Here is a 16378-nt window from a genome sequence, read left to right as displayed (position 1 = left end):
AATGAATCATCGAGCCTTACATCGGAAACCGGGGATGTACCGTATGGTGACTAACATAATATAATAAAAAATCATTAAAAAAATAAAATAAAACCTAATAAGAAACTGAAGATCTCTTCTTACAATCAGTGCCAAAAATTTAATGTATAAATTTTGTGGCACGATGGATAAAGTGTGATATAATTTAAATCTGAGATAATGCTTAAGTTTGAAGAAAGTCTGAGAAAATAAATTTGACATTAGTTCAACAATATATTGATCAAAGCAATCTGTTTAAACATAGCAGGAAAAAAGCCCCAGTTTTCACAAAGATGTGATTATTACAGTGTGATCCATGGATGCTTTTTACTCTTATTCCTTTCAGAATATTCTGATTTGATAGAGGGGTGGCAGAATCTAAAGACCACTTGGGGCTGGGGTAGGGTAGGAGTGACCAAGTCAATTCCATGGTTTTGCTCCTCCTAGGTTAGTGGTAATCTGAAGTACTGAATTTGATTTACTCAGGACAAATGGTGACCTTGAACATTACCTAGATTAGCACTAATACTGAAAGTGGATGTGGCAGAAGAAAGCAAAGTTTAGCAATGTCCAAGGGAAGGACCCAGTAGCAAGAATACTAATTAATTAATGAATTAAACTAAACATTTATGTAAAACTTAATGTGTACAGGGCACTCTTCTAGATGCTGGAAATATAGTGGAAAACAAACTAGACAAATATCCCTTCCCTCATGGAAATTACAGCTGAATGGACAATATGCAAGTTAAGATGAATAAATCCCATCTATGTTGCAGGAGGACCCTACTTAACAGTTTGAGGTAGAATGAAAAGGGTCTAGCAACCTTGAAATCTAGGTTGGATATCCAAGTGACAACCTAGAAGGCTGGGTGTAAGGCAGGGTTCTGATATTAGAGCTGGAATAAACAACTATAGATATACATATACAAAGTTTCCCAGGGCTGTCATAACAAATAGCACAAACTTGATTGCATAAACATCCTAAATATATTATCTCACAATTCTGGAAGCCAGAAGTGTGAAACAAAGTGTGGACAGGGCCATGCCCCTTCCAAAGTTTCTAAGCAAGAATCCATCCTTGCCTCTTCCAGCTTCTGGTGGCTCCAGGCATTTCTTGACTTGTAGCTGCATAAAACTAATCCCTTTGTCCATCTTCAAATTACTTCCTCTTGTCTCCCTACGTCTCTTCTCTGGATATCTTTTATAAGGATACTTGTCATTGGATTTAGGGCCCACCCTGGCCCTAAATCCAGGATACTCCCACCTCAAAATCCTTCATTTAATTACATGTAAACACCCTATTTCCATAAAAGGTCATATTCACAGGTTCTAGGTGGACTTATGTTTTTTGGGGATTACTATTCAACACACTACATTGTATTAATGAAACTTCCTGAGACCACAAAATTCTTGAGACCACAAAATTCTTGAGAAAATTCTGATTTTCTATTTTTATCATCCTTATTAGTCTCAGCTCCTGAAAGGCAAAGATGATATTCATTTACACCTTTTCATCCCCAAATCCTGTCTCAGTCCTTCACACATAGAGATACTTAATTTATTATAAATATGCCAATAAATTAGTGAGTTTTCCACATAAACTCTTTATTAGAGTTAGAAGTTTGGGGATGTAAGCAAACAAAATTGATTCTAGCTAATAGGAAACAGAGGAAATAACAACAAATTGGATTGGGGTAGTTCCCAGAATCAAAGAAATAGCTAAAGAACCAGGTTTAAAAACAGAAAGAGTCAGGACAGCCCTGGGAATCCAGGTAGTATGTGCCAGTGCACAATTTCCTCAGGGAGCTGTGTTAGCCTTATGCTGTCCAAAGCAGGAAATACCATAAAAAGCTGACTATTTAAATTTTCATCAATTAAAATTAAATAAAACTAAAACTCAGTTATTTGGTCATAGTAGCCACACTTCAAGTGCTCAGTAGTAGTCTCATGTGACTAGCAGCTATTGTATTCAATAGCACAGATGTATAATATTTCCATGATTGCAGAAATATCTGTTGGAAAGCATTGTGCTAGACAGAGTCAGCCTCTTACATGAATCAACTCCATCCATTTTTCCATCCCGGGTCATGCCACTGAAAATTAAAATTCTGGAGAGAGCTTCTTTGGCTGAGCCTGAGTTATGCATCGACCGTCTTGTAAGGATTGTACAGAACACATCAATGGAGAGCAATATCCAGACTACATATAATATAGAAGACATAATTTCTCCAAAGGGAATTGCAGCTCTAATATTAGAAGAACAGGAGTGGAATCTGGGTGGACAAAGAAATAAAAATGTGTACTTATATATACCTATTCTTGCATGTTCATATATTCACTGTAATTTTAACATGAGAATGAATACGGCATTGCCAGATATTCTTCATTTGTCAGTCAACTAATTTACAACAGAAGGCAACCCCTTTGAAACATCCATTCCCTAGATAGGCATCTGGGCTGGGGTATGCAGAGCTATTTGATGCCATGCCAAAAATCCTGGCAGGTAGGGCAGAAACAGAAAGAGTCCTGGAACCACTTGCCTGGTCTCTTTATGTATGAATTATACTTTCCTTTAAGCCCAGTCTGGTGAAAAAGGAATTGAATATCCTTATCAAGTTGGGGAAGGCTAGCATTGCTGGCTTCCAAGGGTCACTTTTTATTATGCAGCAGACTTCAGCTTCAGCAGGGAAGGAGGAGGGAAAAAGAGGGCTTTTTATCAGCACCACCAATACATTCATTTTCACTACACAAACTGCCTTTGTTCAATATTTCTAGCTTGATTTATGATTGCAGATCATATCTCATAGTTCCTTGTGGTCTGATGGTAGCATGCATGCAGGAAAACAGTATCTAAACTGTAAACTGGTTGTGGCATGAATTTTACAGTGAATCTACCAAGAATTCAGCACATCTCCCTACCAAGGTTGGGATGAGAAAAAAGCAGTCATCCAAGGCATGAAAATACTAATCAAAAATGGAGATTGGGCCTGGACTTTGGGAATAAATGAAACACTAAATGAAAGGCAATTATTCGCTGTCATGAAGGTCACCAGGTTAGATGCTAACTCAGTTTTTGCTTTCTATGCTAGTTTTGGAGCCTTTTCTGTTGAACAGAGGTTCACGTTTGCTAGCTGTTTGCAGCTATTATGATGTGCTCTTCATTAACGTTACAGAGTGGAAATAATGTTTACTCTATATTTGGCTCTATGAACCTTCAGCTCCAAGGGACAGGCCTAAAATTTGCATTGGAAAATCACCCCTGGACTCAGCAGAACTGATGAAGATGTCTGTTTTCAGGGAACACCATAGCTAGAGGAAAGCTTTCTTGTGTAAAGAAATAAATAGCAGTCCACTGCTGAGGATATCTTCAGGACAAAATCAAAAAGTCAAAGAAAAAAGGACCCACATCTACTGAGCCACACAAAACCAGAGTAGGATGCTTCTGAAAAGAAATCATTACTCTTCCCAGTCCCCCACAAACCACAATCTCACACTATCCCACTTAAGGGTGAGGGAGTTTTACAGAAAATTATTTAGCATAGATTTACTGCACAAGGGACTATAAGGTCCAATATCCCTGATCAGGTTTGCAGAGGAGTGATTTGTAACTCAGCCTTTAAATGGGTTTCACTACCAGTCTCCTCCTTCATGGTCTCTAAGACCCAGGTATGACATAAAGAGAACACAGGCATCATTTCTCACACCACAGAATAAACCATTTGTGGGCTAGATCTGGAAATACAGAGTTGATTCGAGAACAAGATAGTTTTTCAGCCCCAGCCCCCCTGGGAAGTTGTACAATAGAAAAGCTTTTACTTTCTAACATTTTCATTATCTTATATTTATTTTTATTATTTTGATTTTGCTTCATTACACCCATTGCAGTGGCTGCCTTTGTCTATTATGACTGTTATCTAGCTCAACTTTCCCAAAGACCCATAAAGAGCCTCTTCTTCATTATATATGCCCCAAAGGTAAATCCACTTAAAAATGAGTTTTAACAAGCAATCCTTACCCTGACAAATAGTTCTCTCCTCTTGTTACTGGGAAAGATAGACTAGAGTAGAGCAAATCTAAATAGGATGTTAAAATGGGATGTTTCTGATTGCCTGCTCTAGGGAACTGCTCAAGGTACATTTTGGAAATGTGCCTTCATTATGGAAAGTGGCAGTCAGCACTGCTGATGAAAGGCCTTTAGCTTTCACTCTCTGACACATGCTAATTCCTGGGATCATGACTTCCAGACTGTTGGCTCAGTGCTCTCTGCTTCTCACACTCCCCACAAGAAGTTACTAGCACAATTACAGGGTGTGGTAGTTTAGTCTATCAGAATTTTGCTGGCTATCTTCAAGAAAAATCCAAATAAAATATTTTAGTTTAAAAAATAAGAACCAATGGCAAATCATTTCCATTCATTTATTTTCCCAACATATAAGTGGAAAGAGAAAGGAGGAGCAAAAAGGAAAATCAAAAGTAACTGCCTACTGGGTCAGGAATTTGACATATGTTGTCTCTTTCAATCTCCAGCAACCATCAAACCCATTTTACCAGTGAGGAATCTGAGGTTCTGCAAGGTTAAGTCACTTGCTGTGGCACATAACTAGTATGATTACTACAACAGGCTTTTCACAATTTTTGCTGCCTAAAATTCTGGAAAGTAGAACTCTGGACTTTCCAGCAGGTTGAATGTGGGGACTGAGAAGGAGGACATTAAAGAAGAATTCAGGGAAGCATTTCCCAAAGGGCCTCATGTTGTCAGGATGCAAATGGATGTCATGCACACATACAAGAAGAGTTGTCATCAAATGAGTTTGGACTTTATCAGGATTTCTTGGGCTTGAAATGCTAATGTAACTGTGACTTTCCAAGAAAGTGATGGTGTAGGTAGGGTTTCAAAACATTTACTACCTTAGATCACAGAGGATCTCAAAAGCTCAGTGTTATATAGTTCTACTCTGAAAACCCCTGTACTGAGTTGCCCAGAAATTATGCTCATTAAAACATACATAAAGAAAACTATTCAAATGTTAGCTTTGGATAAAAGGCAAACTTACTCTCTTCTTTAAAGCAAAAAAGGTTGGTTTTCCTAAATTTTTATTAAGTTTTCAACTGTGACTTTTAACAACTATGATAATAATTAGGAAGTTTCTAAATATCCTAGCTCTCCCTATTTCTGGGCATATGGAGGGATATACGACCCTGCTCACCTGAAGCTAGGTATAATTGTGTAATTTACTTTGACTAATGACACTGAGGCATTAGCAGTGTGTCCCACTCAAGTTAGAAGCTTTCAAAATCTTTATGGGCTTTGTCATGTTCTCTTTTCCTGTCATGATGACTGGCCATGAGCCATAACAAAGCTTCCTTCTTGCCTTGGTGTTCCAGACTGAAGAAAACACAGAGCAGAGCCCCCACTCAACACTTAATGGACAAGTATTAAATAGATAGATAGAAAGCTTGTTGAGTCACTGAAATTTAGTCTATCTGATGAATATAATAACTTAGGTACCATGCCATAGTATGCAAAATGTCACAGAGAAAATAAGAAATGACAGTATCAAGTTTTCATTGTTATTTGCCAACTCGGTAAATAGTTGCAAAATTCATTCAACCCTCTTCAGAGTCTCTGTTTGGGAAAATAGTAAGTGCCTTACTCACAGAATTGTTCTGAGAATCAAATGAGAATATGCAAGGGTGTAATTCGTAAGCTATAAAGCACATTACTTGTAAAAGGTCTTTTTCTAAGTTTAAGACATGATGAAAAAAAATCTATAAACAATTAATGGCATATTCTATTTATATTCTTGTGGTTCCTATCAATTCTAATACTAGAGGCTGGAGTACATAATTTATACCCTTATTGAGTTTACCTATGTTCTATTTGTCTCAGACCTTAACAGGAATCAATCATATCATTTACTTATCTGCAACTATAACAAATATAAATGCCATTTATACTTATTTAACCTTACCTGGCTACTAATTATTAAATTATAAAGGCACAAAATGATCATAAAAAGAACTTGGATGTTTCAAATACATCTTTACCTTTATTCTAAGTTCAACTCATTTTCCTAATTCCCACTATACACTGATTATAAGTCAATTTCCCCTAATACCTGCATTCACTAAGAAACAAAGCTAGAGATGAGGCTTGGGAGGAAGTGGGAAATGCATGGCTCTGACTGTCCAGAATAGCCACAAGGCTATCTAGTCAACAATTTACTAAAGTGGAAGGAACAGACTAATGATGAAGATAAGTATTTGTACGGAGACTGCTTTACTGTCAGGAAGAACCCAATGTCATGCTCCCTTCAGAACTGCCTCTTTCATAGTTTCCCCAACACTTCTCTATTCTGGGTCTTCTGAATTACTTGGCCTGGACCACTGTAATGGTCTAATGGGGCTTCCTAACAACATATACCCTAATGGGGCTTCCTAACAACAAGCACTTCCTTCCAAATATGCCTACACTGTTCCAATTATCTTTATGTTTAGTTAAAGTATGAAGATAGCCATGTTACTTTCTTTCTCAAAATAATTTAATGGCCTCAAAGCATTTAATTGCAGAGGGACTAGAACCTACCTAATCAGCCTAGCACTTCAGATCTTGCCTGTCTGGGTAAACAGGGTGAAAAGTAATTCAGCTCCCATCTTATTGATGTATGGACAGCTCCTTACTCCATCCTTGAATTCAGGAGCACTGTTAAAAATTTAACTTTAATAAACACCTCTAATCCATGAGGATTGAGGATATCATGTGCATATCTGGACCACTTTTCTCTGCCAGGGAGGCTGACAGGAACTGACTGGATGGACAGTGTTTGCTGCACAGCCCTCCCACTAATATTCCTCTGACCCCTTCTTAAAATTTGGATAAAGGCATTAGAATCCATTATCATGAACAGAATGTCAATTTTAGAAGCCCAATCTTTTCTTAGATCTAAAACAGACTCAACCAAAAAAAAAAAAAAAAAAAAAGTATTTCTTCCAGGTCTGGGAAATATGAATTCCTAAGGAAGAAAACAGTATTGCAAGTCCCATAATCTTATGTACATTGCTTTTAAAATTTCTTTGATAGAGGCCTTAAAATGTGATAGATACTTCAGTCTGATCAAACTTGCAAAGAATGCAGAATCCTTAAGAGTCAGTTATGCAAATTGCCTGCTAATGAAATTTAATGTTTGCATGTGTCCAAAGAAAGAAGTTGCTTGCTACTGGGTTCCATCCCTGCTGTCTGGCTCCCAAGTAGTTCCACCCAATACAAAGCACTGAAGGAAGATCAGATGGTAAGAGGAAGGGAGAAGACACTGTATTTCTTCTGCTCTCTCTTCCTGCCTCCTGTAGTATGTTTCTACATGGAAATGACTATATCATTTCCATGGCTCCTTGATAGCCCCACCCTCTGTGACCCTGGTCCCATCAGCTAAACCTCATCCCAACCGAGCTTCTGGCTCTCACCAGATGAATCTCATTTCTAAATTCTAAAAACAGTATCCTCCTAGCCCTAGGAATGGCAGATACTTCCTCCTGCTCCTGATTCGTAACACTTCATTTGGCTTCTCCATTTTGTGATCACTTATGTAATCTATTAACTGTTTTAAATTCCCTTCTATTAAAATAAATAGAATGGTTTTAATGCCCTGGGTGGACCCTGACTGATACAAAGAACATCCATTTAAAAAAAAAAATTATCCTCAAAAACAAACAAACAAGATTGGTATAGAAGAAATCAACATCAGAGTCGGAGTGACCATTCAGGTGAATATTCAGGGATGTGGCCTCTCTTGTCCTAATGGCAGCCTGTCTGTAAAGAAATGGGTGAAGCAGGCCCTCACACTCTCCTTGTCTAGATTCAGTAATGCTTTCAAGCTATCCTCAGATTATAATTTTGAAACTCATGTAGTTTTTTCTACACAAAGTATATAAATCAGTGGATACAAGTGTCCTATCCTGGTAATGTTTTATTTTCATTTTAAATTTTTAAAAAATCTTTCTAGTTTTGACCATCAGAATCTGAAAGACTGGTTAAGTATGAGACTGACCAGGAAAGTTTGATATTCCTCTTCATTTACCAGAACATCAGAATTCTGAACCCAAAGACTAAAAACCCAAAGCCTAAAATACAGACAATTCCCCTAGTCAACAAATGCCTGTCTAACTGACCAGCCAGTCTTCCACAGACCTCAACCAGCTAGGATGTTGCAACGTTTTCCTGTAAGTGAAATGAGCCCTACTCCACTCACAGAGAAGTTTTGAAAATGAGATTATCTATATAAAAACACGCTTTGAATATTACATAGCCATAAAAAAGGATGAGATCATGCCATCTGCAACAACATGGATGAACCTAGAGTGTATTACACTAAGTGAAATAAGTCAGAATGAGAAAAGCAAATACCATATGATCTCACTCATATGTGGAATCTAAAAACAAACAAACAAAAAAACACTGAATAAGCAACAAGAAAAAAAGCAGAATCAGACCTATAAATACAGAGAACTGACGGCTTCCAGAGGGGATGGAGTGGGGGGATGGGCAAAATGGGTGAAGGAGAGTTAGAGATACAGGCATCCAGTTACGGAATGAGTAAGTCACAGGAATAAAAGGCACAGCATAGGGAATATCATTAATGATACTGTAATAGTGTTCTATGGTAACAGATGGTAGCTACACTGTGGTGAGCACAGCATAACATATATAGAAGTTGAATCACTATGCCGTATACCAGAAACTAAGTAGTACTGTCTGTCAGCTATACTCCAATAAATTTTTTTTAAAAAACACTCTTAGTCATCAAAGATAATAACAGAAATCATAAAGAAGTGTACTGGCATTGACTTTTTCTTTGCTAACTTAAATCTCTTAACTAGATACATAATACAGAATAGCTGAAACAGGGGTGCTTGGGTGGCAAGCTGATTAAGTGTCCATCCGACTCTTGGTTTTGGCTCAGGTCCTGATCTCAGGGTTGTGAGATAGAGCCCCACATCGGGTTCTGCACTTGGCACAGTCTGCTTGAGATTCTTTCTCCCTCTCCCTCTGCCCCTCCCATTCATGCTCTCTCTCAAAGCTTAAAAAAAAAATAGTTGAAAGATATGTACAGTCCATGAAGAGTAGATGATAAGCTCACTGACCTAATTAGATTTCACTCCAACTTCACTTACTGTAAGTCGGAACATTTTTTTGTTTTATATTTTATTTTTTAATTTAATTTTTATTTTATTTAAATTCAATTAACATATAGTGTATTACTAGTTTCAGAGGTAGATTCAGTGATTCATCAGTTGTATATAACACCAGTGCTCATTACATCACATGTCCTCCTTAAGGCCCATCATGCAGTTACCCCATCTGCCCACCCCCCTCCCCTACAGCAACCCTGTTTGTTCACTATAGTTGAGTCTCTTTATGCTTTGTCTCCCTCTCTAATTTCATCTTATTTTATTTTTCCCTCCCTTCCCCTATGACCCTCTGTTTTATTTCTTAAATTGTTCACTATAGTTGAGTCTCTTTATGCTTTGTCTCCCTCTCTAATTTCATCTTATTTTTCCCTCCCTTCCCCTATGACCCTCTGTTTTATTTCTTAAATACTGTTTTATTTCTTAAAAAAATATGAGTGAAATCATATGATAACTGTCTTTCTCTGATTGACTTATTTTGCTTAGCATAATACCCTCTAATTCCACCCATGTCATTGCAAATGGTAAGATTTCATTTTCTGATGGCTCAGTAATATTCCATTGTATACATATACACCACATCTTCTTTATCCATTCATCTGTCAATGGACATCTGGGCTCTTTCCATAGTTTGACTACTGTGGACATTGCTGCTATAAACACTGGGGTGAAGGTGCCCCTCCAGATCACTACATTTGTATTTTTTGGGTAAATATTTAGTAGTGCAATTGCTGGGTCATAAGGTAGCTCTATTTTTAACTTTTTGAGGAACTTCCATACTGTTTTCCAGAGTGGCTGTACCAGCTTGCATTTCCACCAACAGTGTATGAGGTTTCCCCTTCCTCTGCATCCTCGCCAACATCTGTCATTTCCTGACTTGTTAATTTTAGCCATTTTGACTGGTGTGAGGTGGTATCTCATTGTGGTTTTGATTTGAATTTCCCTGATGCCAAGTGATGTTGAGCATTTTTTCATGTGTCTGTTGGCCAATTGGATGTCATTTTTGGAGAAATGTCTGTTCATGTCTGCTGCACAATTTCTTGACTGGATTACTTGTTCTTTGGATGCTGAGTCAAAGTTAGAATAATAATTGTAACATTAGGCTAGGAGTATCTTTTTAAAAAAAGGAAGAGTATATTAAATATAAGAACTATATTGAAGTCCAATTTGGGATCCTACAGAACACAAGTGACTATCGTACATAGCCATATAAAACACAAGTGGCTATCGTACATAGCCATATAAAACTTGTTATTAAGTTTCCTTAGAGAATAAAGAGTTTTATGGAGAAAAAAATTGATAATAGAAAAAAATATATAAATCCATATCAATTAATTACAAAGCTACAATTATTTATTGGTTACTTCAAATACCTGATAAGCAACCAGAAACGGAAACAGAAACACAAAGTCTACTTTCAAGGAGTTCAGTGTAATAAGAAAGATAAATGTAAATACAAGTGATTATATGGCAATACGAGAAGGGCAATAATTTAAAAAAATTAGTACAAGATATGGAAGAAGGACAGAAAAGTGAATGATTACATTTACTTTGGGATTTCAAGGAAGATCTTCAGAGGAGATAATGCCAGGCCACGATTCTGATGAACTGACTGCCTTTCTCAGGTAGATGGATAGTAGAGAAGAACGGGAGAATTCCACATAGAGAAAAAGGTATACAAAGGCATAAAAGTATGAAATCACACGGCACTTTCAGGGAATTATAAGTAGATTCATATATGGGGAACAGTTTGTGTATATAGTATCACAAGAAGGGAAATGAGCAAGACAGAGAGGTTGCAGGAGTCACAACATGGGTGGCTGAACACTCAAAGCTAGTAAACTTTTGCCTTTTACATCTAGGCAATCAGATGCCACAAGGTTCTACATAGTGGAGCATTATAATCAGATTAGTGTGTTAAAAAGATGACTTTAATGACTAGGTAGAGAATGGACCGGGGTAAAAAGTAACTAGTAACACATATCAAATAAATTTGTAAAACACACACCCAAAGCTTTTACTCCTAGTAGGACACTTATAATCTCAACCAACTGGGCACCCAAAGAGGGACCACAGGCTAAAGAGTAGAAATTCTGCCTCCCCGGCATCACCCTGTACGTCTGAATTCTAAGCCTTTTCCTCCCTTCTTCAGTATATCTGCCATTAAACTAGATCCATTTTCATTCCTCTGAGGCAAAAGCAATGCCATAATCTAGCTAATTATCATCTCCAGACATGAAATGGGATAAACCCAGCCAGGCACACCCAGGACTTTGGTGCACCTCTGCCAAGCACACGGAGAGAGTAGGAGACAGGGGGTGGGCAGAAGTGACGCTGGAAAAGGCAATGAATGAAGAAAGCTGCTTATCTCATGGCTAAGAATGAACAGCAAGAGGTTAATCTGAGTCCCTCTTGGCAAGAACATGTGCATCCCTAGTTATACCGATGGTGTGTGGCACATAAGTATTTCAATAAATGTGGAAAGGAAGAAAAGACTTAAAAAAGGAGAATGAGAAAATGGGAAGGAGGTAGGGAGGAAAGAGAAAAGGATAAAGGGAAAAGGGGAGGGAGGGAAGAAGAAAAAGGAAGAGGGAGGGAATAAAAAAGGAAGAACAGGAGGGAGGGAGAGAAAGAAGGAAGGAAGTGAAATAAAAGGAAAATTTCATTCAGGGGATTTACATTCATTCTGGCAAAACACATTGTCTAAATTCATAAAGGGACAAATTCTGAAAACTAAAAAATCTAAACAGGTTTCATTCTACATACAAAATCATGATTAAAATCAGATTATTTTTCTCAAGTCTACGGTTTCCATGATAAACATAGACGTTGACAGTTCAGCCCTCAGGGAAATTCAGGAAGCCAGGAATTGCTCACTCAGCGGTGACACCACTGACAAAGATCTAAAAAGACTAGAACATTTGGTGAAGGAAAAAAAAAGATCACTGGATTCATGAACACTTTGATTTGATCAACAGTATTTTCTAATATGCAGAGAACACATGTCAGAAAGATGGACAAGATCAGCTCCCAAGAAGCTGAAGACATCAGTTCTGAAACCTTCTGGCCACTTCACCTTGGCTTGCCTTGGCTGCTTGTTAGCGATCCCTGAGGGATATATATGCATTAATGTTGATAGAAGCATAATTTGTACAGAGTATACATTAAGGAAAATATCAAACTGAATCACTTCCTCTTCACTTCACATTGCTGTATCAGCAGTAGAAGCCTTCCTCGGCTGCCTGAAGTTTGAAAGAGTAATTTTAGTTTTGTTTGTGTTTCTAATGAGCTTGGGGCCTTTGTGAAGAAAGTTAAAAGCATTTGAATAAATGTTCCTAAATCTTTTTGTCATTTTAAAATTCAATACATTGGGAAATCTGAGTTGTACAACATGTCAACCTCAGAGGAGCTAAATTTACAGCTCTCTACTCAGTCAGTACATTTTCTTTACAAGTCTACTGTATCAAGCTCATTAACCTGTAGATAGTTTTAAAGCCTTCTGCAAAAAACTAATTTACAATGTTGAATGGGTTAGGTACTGAATGCCCTGATCCTGTATGTCTGTCCATTGTCTGAAACTTATTTTAGAAGAGGAAAGTGTTTATAATAAAAAATCATTAAAAAAAAAAAAAAGAAGAGGAAAGTGTTGTATTCAGTCCTCTCTAAAAATAAATTTGAAGCAGGCAACTCATTTCTCTTTTGTTTCAATCCCATTTAACCAGAGAAGCAATTTAGTGTAGTATTTAAGAGCATAGCCTTATACTTGGAGAGCCTAATTTGAATCCCAATTTGTCAGTCACAAAGGTCTAAGTAACTAAGCATATATGTACCTTAGTTGTCTCATCAGTAAAATGAAAATAGTAATACTATCTACATAATGTAAAGCATCATTGGGAACATTAAATGAGTTAACCCATGGAAATTTCTTGTAACAGTACCTGGCACACAGTAAGCACTCAATAAACATCATGTATAATAATAATCATTACCATTATTATTATTAATACTCAATACCATTTTTGCCAATTCTCAGCTGCTAATGTTCCTACCTTCTCATACCCTAAGTTTTCTGTTTGCTTCCAAATTCTCCTGACTCTCCCTCAGCTCTAGCTAACCTATTTGACATTTCCAAAAATTTTTATATTTTAATGCAGTACATATACATGTAACTCCTCTCTTTCAATCTCTCTTTTACACACACATACAAACACATACACATCTTTTCACAAAACAATATTTACCTTTTATGCATATGATGGAATTGATATGTTCTATTTTATTCTATTCTGTTCTATTTAAAAAGAAATGCTGCGGCGCCTGGGTGGCTCAGTTGTTAAGCGTCTGCCTTCAGCTCAGGGCGTGATCCCGGCGTTCTGGGATCAAGTCCCGCATCAGGCTCCTCCTCTGAGAGTCTGCTTCTTCCTCTCCCACTCCCCCTGCTTGTGTTCCCTCTCTCACTGGCTGTCTCTCTCTATCTCAAATAAATAAATAAAATCTTAAAATAAATAAATAAATAAATAAATAAATAAATAAATAAATAAATAAAATGCTAATTGTGATCCATTAAATTGATTTCATAACCTATAAACAGATCATGACCCATAATTTGAAAAACAATTTTCTAGAGGACAAGGGCTAAACAGAAAACTGCTATATTGTTAGAAGATGATGTTAAGTAATAAGTTAGCCTTAGGAGAACAGACTTCCCTGTTATCAGAGGCCTAAAATGACTTAACCTAAAAGAAATGTGTAGGAGTGATGGGTAGGTAGAAGAGATATTGCACTGAAACAGATTCACTTCAGTTCCCTAAATCCATGTTAACTGTATCCCATTCCTGAGTTAAGTTCCTCTACCAAGAACTATGTTAGCGATATCTGTTCATGATTCTGAACATGGCATTAAAATAAGAGATACTGCATGTCCATGGAACAGTCCACCAATAATTTAAAAGAAACACATAATTTGTATGGTGTGTAGTCTTAGAAAAGACTGACCAGAAATCAACCACTTAAAAAAGAACTGAGAATGCCAGAATGGTCTTGTGACTGAAAGTTAATGGTTTCTTATTGATGGAGTTTTCTGAATATTCTGCTAGAGCAGTATAAAATAATACGGTATCTATGGGATAAAATTAGACAATTGCTTAGTCAATCCTATTTAGAAAATAAGATAATTTATTATTTGCTTCCATGACAGTAAAAAAAAAGGATTTCTAATTTTGCCACCAGTATATATTAATAACTTTTCTTATTCAATGAACCTCTTTGGCAGCCTAGAGAACTCTGTGGACGTCATTTCAGAATAATGTTTCTAAATACATAAAATCAAAAATGGGATTAAAAAGTAAGCTAATTACATTAAAATACTGAACTACTTATGGGGCCCTTGAAGGTCTCTGAAACCCAGGTTGAACATTACATAGTTATGACAAATATATATATGTTGATATATTTTCCTACCCTGCTCAAGCACTTCCTTGACGAGATAAATGAAAGAACTTACTCTTCAATAAAGCAGATGTTGTCTACTAAAATTTAAAGTAATAAAAATCGCATTCTTTGTTATCCTTTTTTTGTTTTTTTATGTCGGCGTAACATGCTCAAATTTGAAGGTAAAATCACATTTCTGCAGAATGCATTCCATTAGTAACACTATAAAACTGTTCATGTTATCTGGATAAATCTATTTACTATGTCAATACAAAATGATCTTTAAATAAGTAAGCTTTATATTTTTCCTATTAATAAACTATAGTCCTCAAAATATTTCATTAAACAAAATATTTTAATCAATCCAAAAAGAGAAGGGGGGAGGAAGGAAGGGACGGAGGGAGGGAGGAAGGGAGGGAGGAAGTTCTGAGGTAGACACCTGCCCAGACTTCAAAAAGTGAAAGAGGATGCAGGCTTGGACTGAGACTTGACTAAGAAACAACCAGCACTATATTTGGAAGTACACCGAAATCAGTTAAAATGAATGCTACTATTCTTAGAATTATTGCCTAATAACCTAGATGAATCCAGGAGATTTCAAGGCTTCTAAATTAATCTTCTGTGTTCAAACAAGCTTTTTTCCTCCTTCAAGGTTTTTGTTTTTTGGGTTTGTTTTTTTTTTTAATTTATTTGACAGAGAGAGAGGCAGCGAGAGAGGGAACACAAGCAGGAGGAGTGGGAGACAGAGAAGCAGGCTTCCCACTGAGCAGGGAGCCTGATGTGGGGCTCGATACCAGAATGCTGGGATCATGACCTGAGCTGAAGGCAGACACTTGACAACTGAGCCACCCAGGCACCCCTCCTTCAAGGTATTTTTATTTTATCTTTATATTATGTTTATCTTTCATTGCTAGAAAATTTTATAACACTATGACTTGTATATTGAGGTCATCTTGTTTCTGAAATATCAATCACAAACATTGCTCAAACGAAGTTCTCTCTGCTACTGATGAATCTTTCCTACAGTCTTGCTAACTTGCTGGAAAAACATGAATGACAGATAGTTCTAAATGATGGAGACCAGAACTGAGATAAACAGAAGCAAATATTAAAAACATAAAAAATAATAAAAATTTAAAACATTATCCAATTGCAGCTTCCAGTCACTGTATGTAGCAATCCACCTCATTCATTTCCATGATATTCCTAAGGGAAGTTATATAATCTGAAAGCACAGATTCATTTTAAAATGAGAAAAAAAATCAGCCCAACAATTCTACTTTCATATTTACCGTCAACTACATGAAATATGCAAGAAGGAAATTACCCCAGAATCTAAATCATCTATAAATAATTCAAATTGTCATCTTTTGGCAGATCCTCTGAAAGCACTGTTTTTATTTGTGAAACAATTGAGAAGTTTAATATAGGAGAACATATGTATATGGAGAATACACCCACAGTGTTTTACAATAAAGCCTGTCATGCTCCCATGTTCCTAAATGATGTTCCTGATGTACAGATTCAGAAACTGACATTCTATTTAGAGCTAGTTATTAGCAGGTCAGAGGGCTTGTCTGTCTTAGCATAAGGACATCTAACAGAGTTTCAAATGTTAGATGGCATTTACAGTAATAATTTTATGATACTGCTCAAAAGTAGTTTATTTTGAACATTAGGCTAATTGATTAATGTCCACTTATGAAAGTGACTCATTGAGTGTCTAATATGCAACTGTCACTCTATT

This window comes from Ursus arctos, unplaced genomic scaffold, assembly GCF_023065955.2.
Source record: "Ursus arctos isolate Adak ecotype North America unplaced genomic scaffold, UrsArc2.0 scaffold_8, whole genome shotgun sequence".
Lineage (NCBI taxonomy): Eukaryota > Metazoa > Chordata > Mammalia > Carnivora > Ursidae > Ursus > Ursus arctos.
This window is presented reverse-complemented; position numbering follows the sequence as displayed.